At 34.3% G+C, this 17,460-nt stretch overlaps 1 protein-coding gene across 4 annotated transcripts in view; it reads left to right on the top strand.

Annotated features, from left to right (window-relative positions):
* Positions 1 to 17,460, top strand: part of CDH18 (cadherin 18) — a 1,036,719-nt gene that overhangs the window by 284,714 nt on the left and 734,545 nt on the right. For all 4 annotated transcript variants that reach the window (XM_043600791.1, XM_043600792.1, XM_043600798.1 and 1 more), the window contains exon 2: positions 8,749 to 8,809. The gene's annotated coding sequence lies outside the window, so the exon portion shown is untranslated. The remainder of the gene's footprint in view (positions 1 to 8,748; positions 8,810 to 17,460) is intronic.

Genomic DNA, 17,460 nt, shown 5'->3' on the forward strand with positions numbered 1-17,460 from the left:
ACCATCTCTGATATATAATTTATGTTCACATACTTAAAAACATATTTTGCTAAGCAAATTTTTAACTTTATATTAAACTCTATCTATGTTGGGGTGCTTGGATGGCTCAGTCAGTTAAGCATCTGACTTTGACTCAAGTCATGATCTCCCAGGTCATGGGTTTGAGCCCCACATGGGACTCAGCTGATATCTCAGAGCCTGAAGCCTGCTATGGATTCTGTATGTGTGTGTGTCTCTCTCTGTCCCTCCCCGTCTTGTGCTCTCTCTCTCTCAATACATACATACATACATACATACATACATAAAATAGCAAACAAACATTTTTAAAAATCTATGAATTTCTTTACATTTGGGGGAAGTTGTAATATACATAAAAATTTTACCTATTTGGAAAGCATAAATATATTCCTATAATTTGTTTTTACCAAGTTTTCTTATTTATTTTAATTTTAAAATAATATAATTAATGTCCAATGTTATATTAGTTTCAGGTGTACAATATAATGATTCAAGAACTCTATTCCTTTCTCACTACTCAAGATAACTGTACTCTTGAAACCTTATCTATTTCACCTCTCCCCACCCATTTCCCATTTAGCAACCACCAGTTTGTTCTCTGTATTTAAGAATCGTTTTGTGTATGTGCTTGTCTCATTTTCTTTGCTAATTTGTTTCCTTTTTAAAATTCTACATATGAGTAAAATTTCATGTCCTTTGTCTTTCTCTGATTGACATATTTCACTTTGCATCAGTACCCTCTATGCCAATCCATGATGTTGCAAATGACAAATCTCACTCTTTTCATGGCTGAGTAATATTCCTCCATATTCTTTTATCCAATTATCTGTATATGGAAACTTAGGTTTCCTCCATATCTTGGCTATAAATAACACTGAAAACATTGCAGGCATATCTTTTTGATCTAGTGCTTTCATTTTTTCTGGGTAAATACCCAGTAGTGAAATTACTGGACCATACAGTAATTCTATTTTCAATTTTTTGAGGAAGCTTCATACTGTGTGCCTACCCAGTGTCTGCACCTGTTTCCTACTACTATTTCAAAAATCGTTAATATATTCACCTATTTTGTTTTCCACAGTTGTCCTTTAAGAGTACATGATTTCATCCACCTAGAATTACAGACTTTCTGCTGTATTATACAAGGATATGTTTATTTTTTTTTTCTTGTATGTTTAACCAATTAGCCAAACAATATTTATGGAAAAGTTCATCTTGTTTTGCTAATATTATTCCTGTCATCAGGTATTGAGATATGCTTCATTTTTGTTCTTGGTTCCCTGTTTTGTTAGTCTACTTGTCTTTCTTGATGTCAGTGCTGCGTTGAAATAACTATTGTAATGCTAAAATTATCTTTGTTGTCTAGAAGAAATTTGACCTACTTAACACTCTTGTTGAGATGTGTTTTGACTATGTTTGAATCCTTGCATACCTGTACACATTTCAAAAGTGCCTTGTCAAGTTGCTGAAGTGATTTTGGATTTTGTTGAAGCTATTGCTGAATTTTGGGGAGAGATATCTTTACAAAACTCAATCTTTTCTTTTTTCAAGGATGGTGAGATAGAAAACCTTATATATAGGGAAGTACAAATTTAATCCAGTCATTTTTCTTTCTGGTTACTCGAAACATCATGGCTAAATTTGGTTAACATCAAGAAAACCTTTCTTCTTTTGTCCTAAAAACTCTCTGTGGTATAAATATAGCAACACATCAGCTTAGTTTTGGTCAATATTTTCTTTATGTTTGATCTTTTCTCAGTCTTAAGTGACTCTTCTTTTTTTTTAATGTTTGCTTATTTTTGAAAGAAAGAAAGTGTGAGTGCATACGCCCACATGAGAGAGGCAGAGAGAGAGAGAGAGAGAGAGAGAGAGAGGAGACAGAAAATTTCAAGCAGGCTCTGTGCTGACAGTTGACAGCTTGATGAAGGGCTTGAACCCATGACCCCCAAAATCATGACCTGAGACAAAGTTGGATGCTTAAAAGACTGAGCCACCCAGGCACCCCTAAGTGATTCTTCTAAACAGTTTTCAACTAACTTTTTAAATCCTATATGATAATTTTTGAAATTTAGCTAAATAATTACTTCTACTTATTTGATGATAAATTATGTACAATATTTGATATTGGATTTGACAAAAAATCACAGCTAATATTGTAAATTTGGACATATTTATTGTTATAAATTCTCATTAGAAATTGTCTTTTTTTCCTCTATTTCCTGGCAGTGTTTTAGGAGCAGGAGTTCTTGTATTTCTTCTTTTTTTTTTAAGTTTTATTTATTTTAAGACAGAGAGAGTTCATGTGTGCAGGGGAGGGGCACAGAGAGAGGGAGAGAGAGAATCCCAAGCAGGCTCCTCACTTTCAGTGCAGAGCCCCACCCCCTCACGAATCATGAGATCATAACTTGAGCTGAAATCAAGAGTCAGATGCTTAACCCACTGAGCCACCCAGGTTCCCCAGGAGTCATTAGATTTCTTTTTTTTTTTTAACATTTTTATTTATTTTTGAGAGACAGAGAGAGACAGAGCACCAACAGGGGAGGGGCAGAGGGAGAGGGAGACACAGAATCTGAAGCAGTCTCCATGCTCCGAGCTGTCAGCATAGAGCCTGATGGGGGGGCTCAAACCCACGAACCATGAGATCATGACCTGAGCTGAAGTCAGCTGCTTAACTGACTGAGCCACCCAGGTGCCCCAAGTCGTCATATTTCTAATTCAACATTATTCTGAAATTACAACCTTTATATCTCAGGTTTTCTGATGTGTGTGTGTGTGTGTGTGTGTGTGTGTGTATGATTTATGTTATTGTTTTGTTATCTATTTGTTTCTTATTGGGTTTCTCCTCATGAGACTTAATCTGCATGTGTTCACACATATTAATGTGCTGTTATACTGGGATCAGCAAATGCCTCCTGGATTCCTATGTGGTTCACCCTCTAGTCTGAGTATTTCATAACTTGGTATCAGCTCATGGGTTCATTTTCTATTTTATGCTAATATTCTCCCCAGCATTTGAATTGCTTTGTGTGGGAATCCAGCTGGCCACATTTTGGAAAAAGAATTCTATTTCTGTACGCAATTATGCTTAGTACATATCGCCAATAGAGCAGCCATTGTAACTTTTGTGGTAAAACATAAAAATTAATTCCCAGCTGAATTACATTAAAAATCAAATACTTGAAGAATACTTGAGGACAATATCTTTTTCTCACTACTTTTCCTACTTACTTGCATTTCATTTAACATTAAATATTAATGTAAAAAATTTGGTGAAAATATTTTCCTAGTTTTAGAGATAATTACATATATGTTTCTAGATCTCACAAATAAGATCACTGATATTGCTTATGCAGTACTAACAACAGTATTGTTTGGATGAAATAGCTTATGTAATGTATTAATATTGTCCTCTTATTCAATTTATTCCAAAGTTTTTGTAATGATTTTAAGCATTAATTTTAAACTATTGTGTTTTTTTCCTTTATTTACCTTAAATGATTTCAATTTCATTTAAAATATTGTAGGTTGGGCTAATCCTGCCATTGAGGCAGGATTTTTGCAGTTAACTTTGAAGGGACGTATGAAACCAAAATCTTGTTTGTACTATCCAAGTGATACCAACTTCCAGCAGAGAGGCAAATGCAGTTTCTTTCATATTGTAAAATATGTACTGTACTTCTAATGACTGATGCCTTTCGCAATTGAACTCATTTAATTTAATGTTCAGGTAGATTAAAATCACATTCATAACTATGTTATTTTCCTCTTTCATACTTTTTTCATCAAGTGATAAACATATCTACTCACTGTCAATTACCACGAGGCAATACCCCTTAAAGTCTTAAAATTGAAGTCCCAATTTTGTTTATATGACTTATATAAGTCAATATTTGATATTTTAGGAATAAAGAAAACTGAGATATTTTTAAAAATTGTTTTTTTTAATTAACGATAAATCTAGCATTATTTCACTTCTTTTTAAATTTAATGTTTAGCTTAATACAAGGCAAATGGATTATTTTATCTGCTTCCTCACTCAATCTATTATGATATGCTGCTTAGTTGAAGTGTAGGATAAAACAAGACAAAACAAAAACAAGGCAAATGAAAGAAAAACTTGACCTCACTTAGATATGTGGTTGAGAAAGGCAGCATCTTAATGTTTTGTTTTGTTTTGTTTTGTTTTGTTTTGTTTTGTTTTGTTTTGTTTCAGGTAATTGTGACTTTTTTGATACTACACCAAAACTCAACAATACAAAAATACTTCACCTGTGGATGGTTTTGTAACATTACGCTTTGGCCATTTGAGAAATATTGGTTTGCTGATATATACAGAACTTTCAAATATTGACAAATTTCATTATTAAAAAATGCAAATTTGCCAATATTATGAATAATCTTATCAGAGAAGTCTTTAAGATTTGGCATTGTGTCAAAATCATGGACATACACACAAGCTTCCCAAAATTTTCACTGTTGCTTAAAATAATGAATCCTGGCCAAAAACATTATTACTTTTTTTTCTTTGAGGTGGCAGCTCCCTTTGTTTACATTCAAGGAAATGTCTAGAAATGACCAAATCTAAGTAGCTACATTTGGCTGTTACTATGTCAAGTAAAAATGGTATTCCATGAAAAAACAAACAAACAAAAACAGAAAACAAACTAAAAACACCTAGCTTAGCTCACAACTAAAAACTCAAGCAACCACACATACACTTTCCTATGGATGATCATTATACTTCAAACCACAGCACAAGTATTTCATGTGTGTTTCCTATTTCTTCACATAGAATATAAAAAAAATATATATATATATATATATATATATATATATATATACACACACACACACACACACACATACACAAGGGCACACATTTATATATATATACATATGTGTCTACATGTATATATATATAGACACATATATATATGTTTTCTTTTTTAAAGAGAAACTAAACATTTTTTCCTTCTCTACCTCCCATTTGCCCTCTCTTTTTTCCTTCTTTTTCTCTTCTAATTTTTTTTTTCTGTTTTTCATGCAACTACATAGAGTTAAAGAATGTCACAAGTTTTAGTACAGTTGAGAGGCATTTTCTTGATTTATGTTTAGGATACAGCATTTTTACCTATAATTTTTTCCCATCGTCAACACAGTAAAAACAGTATATATAACATTTAATTACTATGGAAATAGTTTAAACCTCACACATCTGATGGGGTCTCAGGAATCACCAGGGGTCTAAGAACCACACTTTCAGAAGTACAGCTTTAGTGCAATTTTTTCTGTCACATTTTTAGTACCCTAGATATTATGCGAATATATCATAGGGAAAAACAACATAAAATCTAACATAACTTAGATAGACATTTTAATGAATAATATTATACATAACATAATTATGGCTCTTAGTTATTATGTTCCTTCCAACATTGTGAAAACACATTGAAGGGGACTGCTTTAGTTATTGCTCCGTGAGCCCTCTTTGCCAGGGTTACTAAATCATTGTCATTTAAGAACATAATTAGCACATCTCATTAGCTAATGAAGATAATGACCATTAAAATTCTTTTCCAATTTATGGTTTCCCCTTTATCACAATTTAACAACAATGTCGTTTCAGGGTAGTAACAAAATTGGCTTACAAATGACCCTTATACTAATGAACGAGCAGCACCTTGTATCAAGGAGCAAAGGATTATTTATACATTGCACTCCTAATTATATTATGTAGTGGATTCAGATTGCTGATGACTTTCCAATGTGATTCGTTCAAAATGTTGGGTTTTATCATTGTCATGTTGGGAGGTACAAACCCAAGAGCACAGAATATGACTGTTTTTCTTTAGAAAACTCTATTTATGGAATATAGTTCATTTCTACATTAAAGTAAAGGATGAATTATAATGATCAATGCATATGGACTATAAAGGCATTTCTGAGTAAGTTGCCCTTATTTTTATATAGAGAATGCTCTATTTGTTCAACTCATTTTGTTTTTCTGAAAAAAAAAATGTTTTTCCTATTTTAAATGTGAAAAGCACATTTAAAAATATCTTAAATTGAAAACAATGTCCTAAAAAAAAAAGAAATCAATGTTATATTGTTAATAATTAACATCCTCAAAAGCATAATCCAGATGGGATAAAATCTTTTGGAGTTGTTGAAATAAATGCATTTACATTTAACAATATAAGTCAAAAAGCTGGATTAGAAATGTACTGATTCCTAATATCACTTTTAGGCTAGTTTTATCAGTTTTCTATTGCCATGAGCAAATTACCACGAACAAAGTGTGTTAAAACATCTATTTGTTATCTCATAGTTTCTCTAAATCAGGGGTCCAGGTCTGGGTTAGCTGGCTTTCACAAGAAGGAAAATGAATTAGTTGGGGCTATGGTACGGTCATGATGGATGCATGTCAAACATTAGTCCAAACCCATAGAATATACAATGCCAAGGGTGAGCTGCATGTAAATTACGGGCTTTGGGTGATTGTAATGTGCCAATGTAGGTTCATAAATTTCAACAAATGTACCACTTTGGTGGGAGATGTTGATAACGGGGCTATGAATGTGTGTGGATACATGATATATGGGAAATCTCCACCTTCCCTTTGGTGTTGCTGTGAACCCTAAACCGCTCTAAAACAATAGAATTTGACAAAATTGTATCAAAGGAGTAGGGAGAGCTAAGAAATGCAAATGAATCCTTACTGAAATTGTCACTTAAAAGAACGGTTGCATTTAATATATTAGGTACATAGAAATAGCTGAAACAGACAAGACAGTATGATTTAATTAGAAAGTGGAATATTTTTTAATAGGGGGAAAATATAATAACTCCTTTCCAAAAGGTGTTTAAATGATGTTTTCCCTTAAATGTGAATGAATGTATGTGGCACAGAAGATGGGGTTTTATTCATTGGTGAAATCTCCTGGTTGATGCAGTAGTTTGCAATATGCTAAAAACATTTATAAATTCATACTCTTTTGCCAGATTTTAAGCAGTTAAATTGGGGGGGTGCTGGGGGGCAGTGTGACAATTAGAGCCAGTATTTGCATTAGGCCATACACATGAAAGAGAGAGCTGCTTTTTCTGTGCTAGCAATGGAGCTGAGATGAACTGATCAGTCATATGCTTTGGGCCTCATTTCCAATAGGGCTATGTTAACTTTAGCAAAACATGTAAGTTCGACATAAATAGGTCCCTTTGTGCCCACATATGAGTTTCCCTCTAGTAGAAAACTCTAATGCAATTCTTAAAAACTGTTCCTTGGAAATTCTTGTTGATCCTGAACACAAATCATGCACGCATGAGTTACGGTGTCTCCATACATCCTGCACTGTTAATGAGTGATTCTAGTCCCTGATAACAAGGCACCTGAACATTGTATCATAACTAGTTCCTAAAACCAAACTTAGAAATCAATCTCATTGGGTTCCACTTACTCTAATTTTAAGAGAAGCCATATTGAAAAGATCGGAGTCCAGAGTATAATCATGAGAATGTTCGAGTAGGTCGCCTAGGGAGAGTGAAGCCTCTGAGCAGTACATATTCTAAAGGACTTTGGGACTTTTTGCTTTGATAGATCCATAGATCTTGATACAAATAATTCATAATCCCTTCCAGTCTTTTCTTTTTAGCACTTTTGATGATCTAACATACAATACATATTTACTTAGTTCTGCATATATTTTACTCTCCACGAGGGCAGATGACTGGCTCCTTGGTTCCCTGCTGTCTCCCCAATATGAATAATAGAGTTTGGTACCTAATAGGTACTCAGTAAATCACTGGTGAATGAATAATCTATTCCTGTTAACTTATTCCTAAAGTATTTGAGGATTCTGTTTGATTTTCTAAATGTCATTTTGATCAATTTTAGAAAGTAGAGATCACAGCAAACCACATTGTCACTTACCTACTTTGTTAAGGCAATTTTAGCTAACTATAAGAAAAAAATGTTTATTTGTTTATTTTTTGAGAGAGAGAGAGTGAGAGAGCGAGCGAGCAGGGGACAGGCAGACAGAGCATCTGAAGTGGGCTCTACACTGTCAGCACAGAGCCAGATGGGGCGCTTGCACTCATGACCCTTGAGATTATGACCTGAGCCAAAGGAGGAGGCTTAATCAACTCAGCCACCCAGTGTCCTACTTTTTAAATTAAAAAAAAAGTTTTAGAGAGTTGAGGGACCCCTGGTTGGCTCATTCAGTTAAGTGCCCGACTTCGGCTCAGATCATGATCTCATAGTTCATGAGTTTGACCACGGCATTGGACTCTGTGCTGACAGCTCAAAGCCTGAGACTGCTTCAGATCCTGGGCCTCTCTCTCTCTCTCTCTCTTTATGCCCATCCCACCCTCATGCTCTGACTCTCTCTCTCTCAAAAATAAATAAACTTTAAAAAATTTAAAAAAATAATATTTTACAGTTGAGATTCTAATAGGGATCTCTGTCTCAAAAGGCTATGCCCTAAAAGAGTAAATAAATAAATAAATTAATTAATTAATTAATTAATTAAATTAAAGATAAAAAAAAAATCTGGCAATTTAAGCCCCTCAATATTTTATCTTTTCAAAAAGTGCATCTTTCCCCATGATGTTTTCATGAGTTGGATTCTTGATTGGTATGGAAAAATGTGTAATAATTATGCTTTGTATTACTTATAACTATGCATGACTTACAGGATATGAATATTGAATTATTTTTCATTTTTTTTCTTTCAGGACACAATCACAGTAGTAGATAAGAAAATATATCACCAACAGTCATGAAGTGACTTATAAGGTAAATTTTTTGTATTATTTCGTTATATAAAAATGTTATAGAAATGTCAAAATTGTTGTCATACTGTTTCTCTTAAAAAACTTTATAGCTATCCTGATGTATTTAGAGGGTTGACTTAGCAATTCTCTTCTTTGTTTTAAAAATCTCTCTTTAAAACAAACTATTGTCTATCTCCTATTTTCTCTAAGGAATTTTGGAACTCTTTCTCATAGGCATACATTTCAAATATCATAGAAACAGCAAAGGTGCATTGACATTTGGCTGGCTTTTGTTAAGTGTTTTTCTAAATTTTCTTTTAAGAAGGTGAAAGCTCAGAAAAAAGTTCTCAATGAATATATGGCTAGGTTTCCATATTTTAAGAAACTATTTAAAAACCTATTTTTAAATATAATTTTGGGGGCACCTGGGTGGCTCAGTCAGTTGAGCGTCTGACTTCGTCTCAGGTCATCATCTCACAGTTTGTGAGTTCGAGCCCCACATCGGGCTCTGTGCGGACAGCTTGGAGCCTGGAGCCTGCTTCGGATTCTGTGTCTCCTCCTCTCTCTGCCCCTCCCCTGCTCATGCTCTATCTCTCTCTGCCTCTCAATAATAAATACACAGAAAAAAATTTTTTAATAATGTAATTTTGTATATGGGTGTGCTTGAAATATATACATGTAGAGAAGTCAGATTGCTTCATTAATTGTTTGGGCTTGTCACCAGATGCAGATCTCTTTCCCAATGAACTCTTAATTTGTGTTTTATGACATCTTTAAATGTCAGAGTCTTGAGATTTAACTGTTTCTGGCTATTCCATCATTTATCTGTGTTTGTTTGATAGATAAGGTTTACAATGATAACTCTATTCGAATAATAAGTAACAGGTATAGATACTGGAAAATTTCATAAATAGTAGATAAAACTACACCTTCTACAATTTTGGTGACTGACTAATGAATGGCATCTGATCTAAAACTGCCTTGCATTATGACGAACTCCTTCTTGAATAGTTAATTTTCTTATGAAAAGATGAAATGTTAGGATACAAGCTATGAAATAAAAAGTAGTATATTAGTTTATTTTGCATAAAGTACAGTTCATCACACACATTCTGTACAACTGCCTGGCGTCTTTGGTAAGTGCGCATGTCTGTTTCAATCCTGCTCTTTTATATTAATAGAAAGGTTTAAAAATGCTGATCTACTAGAACGCTCAATGCTTTCAGTCATATTCTATTGTTTTATGTGACGTACTTGCTATTTTAGAAAGAGAACTCTAAATACAGATCTAATCTTGTGTTAATATATAGAAAACAAAAACAAACAAAATCGAAAGCAGATTGTGTTCCACTCAAATCAAACGAGGACATAGGGTAACACAGTTTTCAAGTGTTAGATACCTTCTGCCTCATCCCCACCTCCTGATGTGCCCTGAATACCCTTTAAGGACCCTAAACCCTTGATCATGTTGGAAACTCTCACCAAAGGTGAGATTTCCTATCACGTAGATTCGGAATTTATTTGTATTGCATGCAACTTTGTTCTTGAAAATGTCTTTGGATGCAAAACCATGTGGGACTAAAACAAACCACACACACACACACACACACACACACACACACACAAGATATAGAAACAATATTTGAAAGGCTTTGTGGCATACACAGCTTAATTAATTTAATAATCAATAAGTTACTTTATTCTAACTAAATAAGACTACTTATCATCATGAGCATATTCATCATTTCAGGAAAAACAGTGGGTTAGTGTGAGTGGGTGTGTTTGTGTGCAAAAGTTTATATCCACTTTCATTCCCCAGGATGTAATTAAACATAAATACCTTTGAAAATTGAAATATGAATACATAATTTATTATTAAATTGGTTATTGTGTTTATATTTTACAGTACCATCCTTAAAATCGTAAGTACTTGCGGGGCGCCTGAGTGGCTCCTTCGGTCAATCGCCAACTTTGGCTCAGGTCATGATCACAGGGCCCGTGAGTTTGAGCCCTAAATCGAGCTCTGTGCTGACAGCTCAGAGCCTGGAACCTGCTTCAGATTCTGTGTTTCCCTTTCTCTCTGTTCCTTCCCCACTCGTGCTCTGTCTCTCTCTGTCTCTCAAAAATAAATAAACAGTAAAAAATTAAAAAAAAATTGTAGGTACTTGTGAATCACTGAATCATTTGTGTTGCATGTGACAGCTAAAATCCCTAGCACACTTTAGGGAAGCCTTATGTGACAGCCAGTAGGATCTCTCAAATTTTATCATCTTGTAAGATGATGCTTTTTTTTTTTCTCTGAAGTTTATTTATTTATTTTGAGAGAGAGAGAGAGAGCAAGCAGGGGACAGGCAAAGAGAGAGGGAGGGAGAGGGAATCAAAGCAGGTTCCACACCTTCAGCACAGAGCCCAAAATAGGGCTCAAATTCATGAACCATGAGGTCATGACCCAGACCAAAGTCAAGATTCAGAGGCTTAACCAATTGAGTCACCCAGGGGCCCCATGTGCTTAATTAGACTTTTAGTATTAGTCCAAATTTCCATGACTTTAGGTCAGATTTAAACATAGATCTATCCAGTGTAAAGAGGGGGAATATGATTATGTTCATCAACTGAATTTCATCTAAGTCTTTTTCAGATTTACACATTATTGCAACTTATATTAAAAAGAAAAAAAAAACAAAAAGGAGAAAAGAGAGCTGGAAGAAGAGATTTTACACTGACTTTCTTTGCCAATTAAACTCTAATTATATCTTTACATTGATTCTATGTTAAATCTCAGTTACATTTTGAGTCTTACAAGTTATTCTGGAAAATATATTATAAAATATAACATTTAAGCATTTAAATATCAAGATAATATTTGAATTGAATGAATCAAGATAGACTTTAATATAGAGGTTAATATCCTTTAAAAAGGAAAAATTTTCCACACATTGGATTTGGATATATTTATAATTTTCTTCTTCATCTACATCTTTCTTTCTTTCTTTTTCTTTCTTTCTTTCTTTCTTTCTTTCTTTCTTTCTTTCTTTCTTTCTTTCTTTCTTTCTTTCTTTCTTTCTTTCTTTCTTTCATCTCCCGTTTCCAACCAGCAAGGGTCCTTCATAAAGAGCTTACATTTTGGAAGAATGTTCATATTCCACTTGCCTTCTATAACTTATACCAGGACATCTCTCATCAAAATTTTTTGAGAAACATGATTTTCAGCAAGGCACATGTCCATTTTATTTATTATTTATTTTTAGATTATTATTATTATTATTTAATGTTTATTTATTTTTGCAAGAAAGAGAGAGACCGAGCCTGAGTGGGGGAGAAGCAGAGAGAAAGGGAGACACAGAATCCAAAGTAGGCTCCAGGCTCTGAGCTGTCAGCACAGCGCCTGACTCGGGGCTCAAGCTCATCAACCGTGAGACCATGACTTGAGGCAAATTGAACGCTATGTGGCAGAGCCACCCAGGTGTCCTGACTTATGTCCATTTTAAATTAATGTTTGAATTGCCTGTGGAGTAGGATTCCAACTCTGCCTGTTGAATGTGTAATGGAGTAGAACCACAAACTCTGGGGGCGCCTGGGTGGCACAGTCGGTTAAGCGTCCGACTTCAGCCAGGTCACGATCTCGCGGTCCGTGAGTTCGAGCCCCGCGTCGGGCTCTGGGCTGATGGCTCAGAGCCTGGAGCCTGTTTCCAATTCTGTGTCTCCCTCTCTCTCTGCCCCTCCCCCATTCATACTCTGTCTCTCTCTGTCCCCCCCCCCAAAAAAAAAGAACCACAAACTCTGCACTGTAAGTTATAAAATAGTTAATAGCTGTTTCATAATTTTGAAAAATTATTCACTTGGATAAACAATCAAACATTTTTTCTGTTTTTAGATTAAATGAATGTGAGTACATAATTTATACATATTGATACTCAAAATCTACCTCATATGATTTTCAAGGTTATGGTTATTTTTCATAATTGTGTGAAAGTCACATAATACATGTTTACTGGATGAAAATATTTAATATTTACCCTTCCCTTTGCTCGAAATGTGAGTACTAATATATTTCTATTCTGTAAATTTCAATAAATGCTATTTCACATAGTTTATATGAGATAAAACTATGACGCCTCTGCTGTACTTTCCCAATACTAGATTTTGTTCATTTGTTTCTATCAATCTTTCTTAGTCTAATAAGGATTCTTCATATGATCACATAAAGAAATCAAATAAATTGTATAAATTTCTACATGGCAGCATATAATAGACTATATAAGTCTTTGCTCATTAATATGACTACATATTACATATGGCTAATATTGAGTGCACTCAGTAAGTTACTGGTGTTTGTAAACTTATCTACTCCTCAAAATTACCTTATGATATACATATGATTATTACTTTCCAGAAGAACTGTGGATAAAATCAAACTGGCATGATTTTTATACGACTCTAGACAGACACTATAGGTTAACTAATTCAAATTTAAATAAACCTAAAGGGATGCCTGGGTGGCTGTCAGGAAAGCATCATCCTATTGGTTTAGGCTCAGGTCAAGATCTCATGGTTCATGAGACTGAGTCCTATGTCTGGCTCTGAGATGACAGTGCAGAGGCTGCTTGGGATTCTCTAACTCCCTCTGTGTCCCTGACCTGCTCTCCTCTCTCTTTCTCTCAAAATAAATAAATAAACATTAAAAAAAACAAAACTTAAGACAACAAAAAAATTATATCAGAAACTAAAAATAAAAACATTTAACATAGAGTAGGTAAGATTAACCACTTATGAAAAGCTTCTGAAGCATAAAAAAAAACAAACAAACATAAAGTGATTCACATTTGTGATTACGCTTGTTTCTTCTTCAATCTTCTGAGAGATTTAACGTATACCTGTAGGGAAAAGCAGCAACAATTGTGGTGTAATTAATAAAAATTTAGTCTGTAATGAAAACATGTTTGTTATATGGAAGTGTTCTAATAAGAGAAGATTTTGTTGAGTAATAACACATATTGGAAGTGGGTTGTAAGATCTTTTAAGTATTGGGATGTCTGGGTGGCTCAGTCGGTTAAGTGTTCAATTTTGGCTCAGGTCATGATCTCGCAGTTCTTGAGGACCAGCCCCGTGTCGGGCTCTTTGCTGACAGCTCAGAGCCTGGAGACTGTTTCAGATACTGTGTCTCCCTCCCTCTGCCAATCTCCTGCTCATGCATGCACTCTTTCTCTCCTTTTCAAAAGTAAATACACATTTAAAAATTTAAAAAAATCGTTTAAGTATTTATTCAGCTGCTATTTCTGATTAGCATTGCCCTTAAAACTTCTTCTAGCTTTACCATAGATGGGCTCAAATAGCAGGTAAAACTGTTAAACTATCTTTGTCCTGACTTCATATATACATAACTATTTATAATTCTAAGTCTGTTTGTTTTTTGATATCTCAGATTTGAGATGATAGTGTTATAGAAAACAAATTGACTCATTTTGGTAACTAGAAATATACACCCTGTATTCACAGTTATAAAACAAAACATTCTGGTGTATAAATCAATGTTTTAGAAGTTTGGTTAACATGATTCACTTACCTACATTCAAAACTCAGCTTCTGTGATGTAAAACTGAGAATCCAATTTAGATTAGTTAGTACCCTTACTTTATGAGACCTTTTTTTCTTTCTCTTTTGATAATTATTTCAACTGCCTGAATGTTATAATTGCTCTATAATTTCATTTCTAATGGAGATTCTGAATACTTTATAAGAGCACTTTAACAGTTATACACAGAAACAGGAAATAATTTTCAATTGTAAATAGTGATATACCTCTTCATCTGTTACTCTGAATTAAAACACATTGCTATTTAAAAATAAAATAAAATATGTGATTATATGAAGGTCAACATTTGCTTCCACTTACATTCTTAAGCACAGAGGAGTAAAATACCATCATAAGAGGCCAAACAATTGGCCCGGGGTCTCTACCTGCAAAAGGTCACTGGGATTGATGCTCATGTGTGTTTATTTTGCACAGATAAAAACTCAGATTTGTAGTTGCCAATGTTGAGATGTGTGTTTTATGTTTCAAAAAGAAGCAATTCTAAAAAAGAACATCAGGGACTACAGTGCTCGAAAAGTGGCCCTCAACATTTTCGCTTCTGCTGCCACTTCTTGGACGTTAGAGTTCATGGCAAAGAGAGTTTGTGCTCAAATCTCTCAGATGAACGCAGTTCTTTCGTCATGTAACCAGTAGATTTATAAGCATCTTCTATCTTCTGGGAGTAGAATCAGGCTGGCAGTTTATAAGGAAGAACACGATTGCGTACTTCCATGTTTCTCGTACATTTGTTGATGAATGACATTATTTATGTTACTTACAGTCAAATACTTACCCCTTTTTCTTACTTAATGGTGTCATCTATTTGAAACATGTCTCATTGAAGAAATAACCTTCATACAGTCAGAATGGAATCTATCAGTTCAATATTTAAAATCTCACCAAAAGTTTTAACTTGAAAAAAAAATAATCTCATGTACATTTTATCATTCAGTGACCACACATTTAAATATTTTTATTTTATTTTTGAGAGAGAGAGAGAGAGAGAAAGAGAGAGAGAGAGAGAAAATGAGCAGGGGAAGGACAGAGAGAGAGGGAGACACAGAATCTGAAGCAGGCTCCAGGCTTTGAGATGTCAGCACAGAGCCTGACACGGGCTTGAACCCATGAACTATGAGATCATGACCTGAGCTGAAGTTGGACGCTCAACTGACTGAGCCACTCAGGAGCCCCAGTGATCACGCATTTTTATAGTTTAATTTACTTAAACCAAAGAGAAAGTATTTGGTATATGTTTATAGGTAAATAATTATATTTTTTCAGAAGATAACGTGAAAGAATTATCTAGTCAATAAAAATAAATGAATCTTTTGAAGTATAATGTCTGTTTGAGTTCATTGCAAATTTTCTCATTTTGTTTCTAAATATTTTACTTTTGATTTTAATTAAAATTATTTGTTCCTTTTACTAATTATCTACCAGCCTCTAGCTATTATTGTGAAGTCATAAAGCCTACATACTGTGACTTCAACTACTAGAATTTTCCTTTTCCCAAAAAACGTATCTTTGACTCACCTCTGACGGTATGCCAGTTCCTTCTTACAGAATCTGTATCTTCACAACTGTCTTTAACTGACTGTATTGAAAAGAGTACCCTTAACTTTTTGAATTTATATTCCACCTTTCTGCCTCCCTGTGGGTAAACATTTGCACATTACTTAGCATAGGACAGATTAGTAAACATTAACTGAATTGAATAAAACTGGAGAGCGTGAGTTTAATAGACTGTGTCTCCTAAAACACACAAAGAAGCATCAGAACAGAGGTTTGGTGAGAGGTGAGGAAGGAACATCTTGAGTCAACTCATTAGCATGAACTAGTATGTTATGTGAATAAATTGTTAGGCTGGATGTTTCACTGAGGTGAAAGATGTTTCACTGAGGTGAAGGCATGGGCTGTGATGGGCAGGGCTCCACTGGACGAGGAAATAAGGAGAAAGCAGGAAAGATGTCAGGGGCTGAAGTGAGCTCAAGAAAAAGAGCTGAGCTTCCAGGTATAGAGTTAGTTTGGTTAACCCACCATGTGGTATTTCCTTAATTCAAGAAAAATTCCCAAATGCTGGATATTTTCACTTTATTCATGTCAATTACTATATGCCCTCTCTAAGCCAGTTACTAAGGGATTGGAATACATAATTGCATTTAATGTTTAGAAAAAATAAAATTTTATTATCTCCATTTTATTGATGAGGAAGTTAAACCTAGATTGGTTTTGGGTCCTTCTAACACTAGCCCTTTGCTCTTGACCATCAGGGATATAGGGGTGTTCCGCATAGAGTTTTGTTCACACAGATGTGCCATGGTTGAGGTAGTCTGGTACTTTGAATTATTGGTTTCTTTCTAATTCTGGATTCATGATTATCTGCTTCACATTGTTACTTCTGCTTTCCTTCAATAAAAGACTAGAATTCTATTTCAAAAGCATGTGCACAATCTTTTGTTTCTTTATGCATTGTTTTCTGTCTAGAGTTTACATACCTTTCATCAAATTCTTAATAGATCTGTGACTAAAAGGGGTTTTAAAGAAATAAGAACAACAAAGGGATAGGAAGAAAATCATACTGAAAAGTGGATCGTTTGGAAAGCACAGCTGTGTTTGCAAGTGGTTTCCTAATTACAGTATGTGATAATTGGTATGCACAAATAATGAATAGTCACCTGAATAAAGTTTGTGGAATATGAGAGGGAATTCTTATAAGGCAGATTTATAAACGCACAATATGGCCTCTATGCACATCTCCTAACTTAACTGCTATGTCTCTAATTTGATATTTTATAGAATTAACTCAAGGCCAATCTATGTAGTAAGCACCTGTCCTTTGGCCCTACCTACCACCTTTTATATTTAGCACCACTACTGTGAACCTATGGACATTGTTCATAATTCCATATACTGCTGTTTCACCTTTCTTAAATGTTGATAGTCATTCTCTGGCTACAGGACAATCACAATCACCACAACATCTAAATATGACCATGTACTTCTTTTCTTAAGCTCTTGTCATCTGTCAACCAGAAATGATGATAACATTTGTGGTTGCTTTATGAATGACCTATTACTCCCTTCTGAACTTTGATTTCATA

The sequence above is a fragment of the Prionailurus bengalensis genome, chromosome A1, assembly GCF_016509475.1.
Source record: "Prionailurus bengalensis isolate Pbe53 chromosome A1, Fcat_Pben_1.1_paternal_pri, whole genome shotgun sequence".
Lineage (NCBI taxonomy): Eukaryota > Metazoa > Chordata > Mammalia > Carnivora > Felidae > Prionailurus > Prionailurus bengalensis.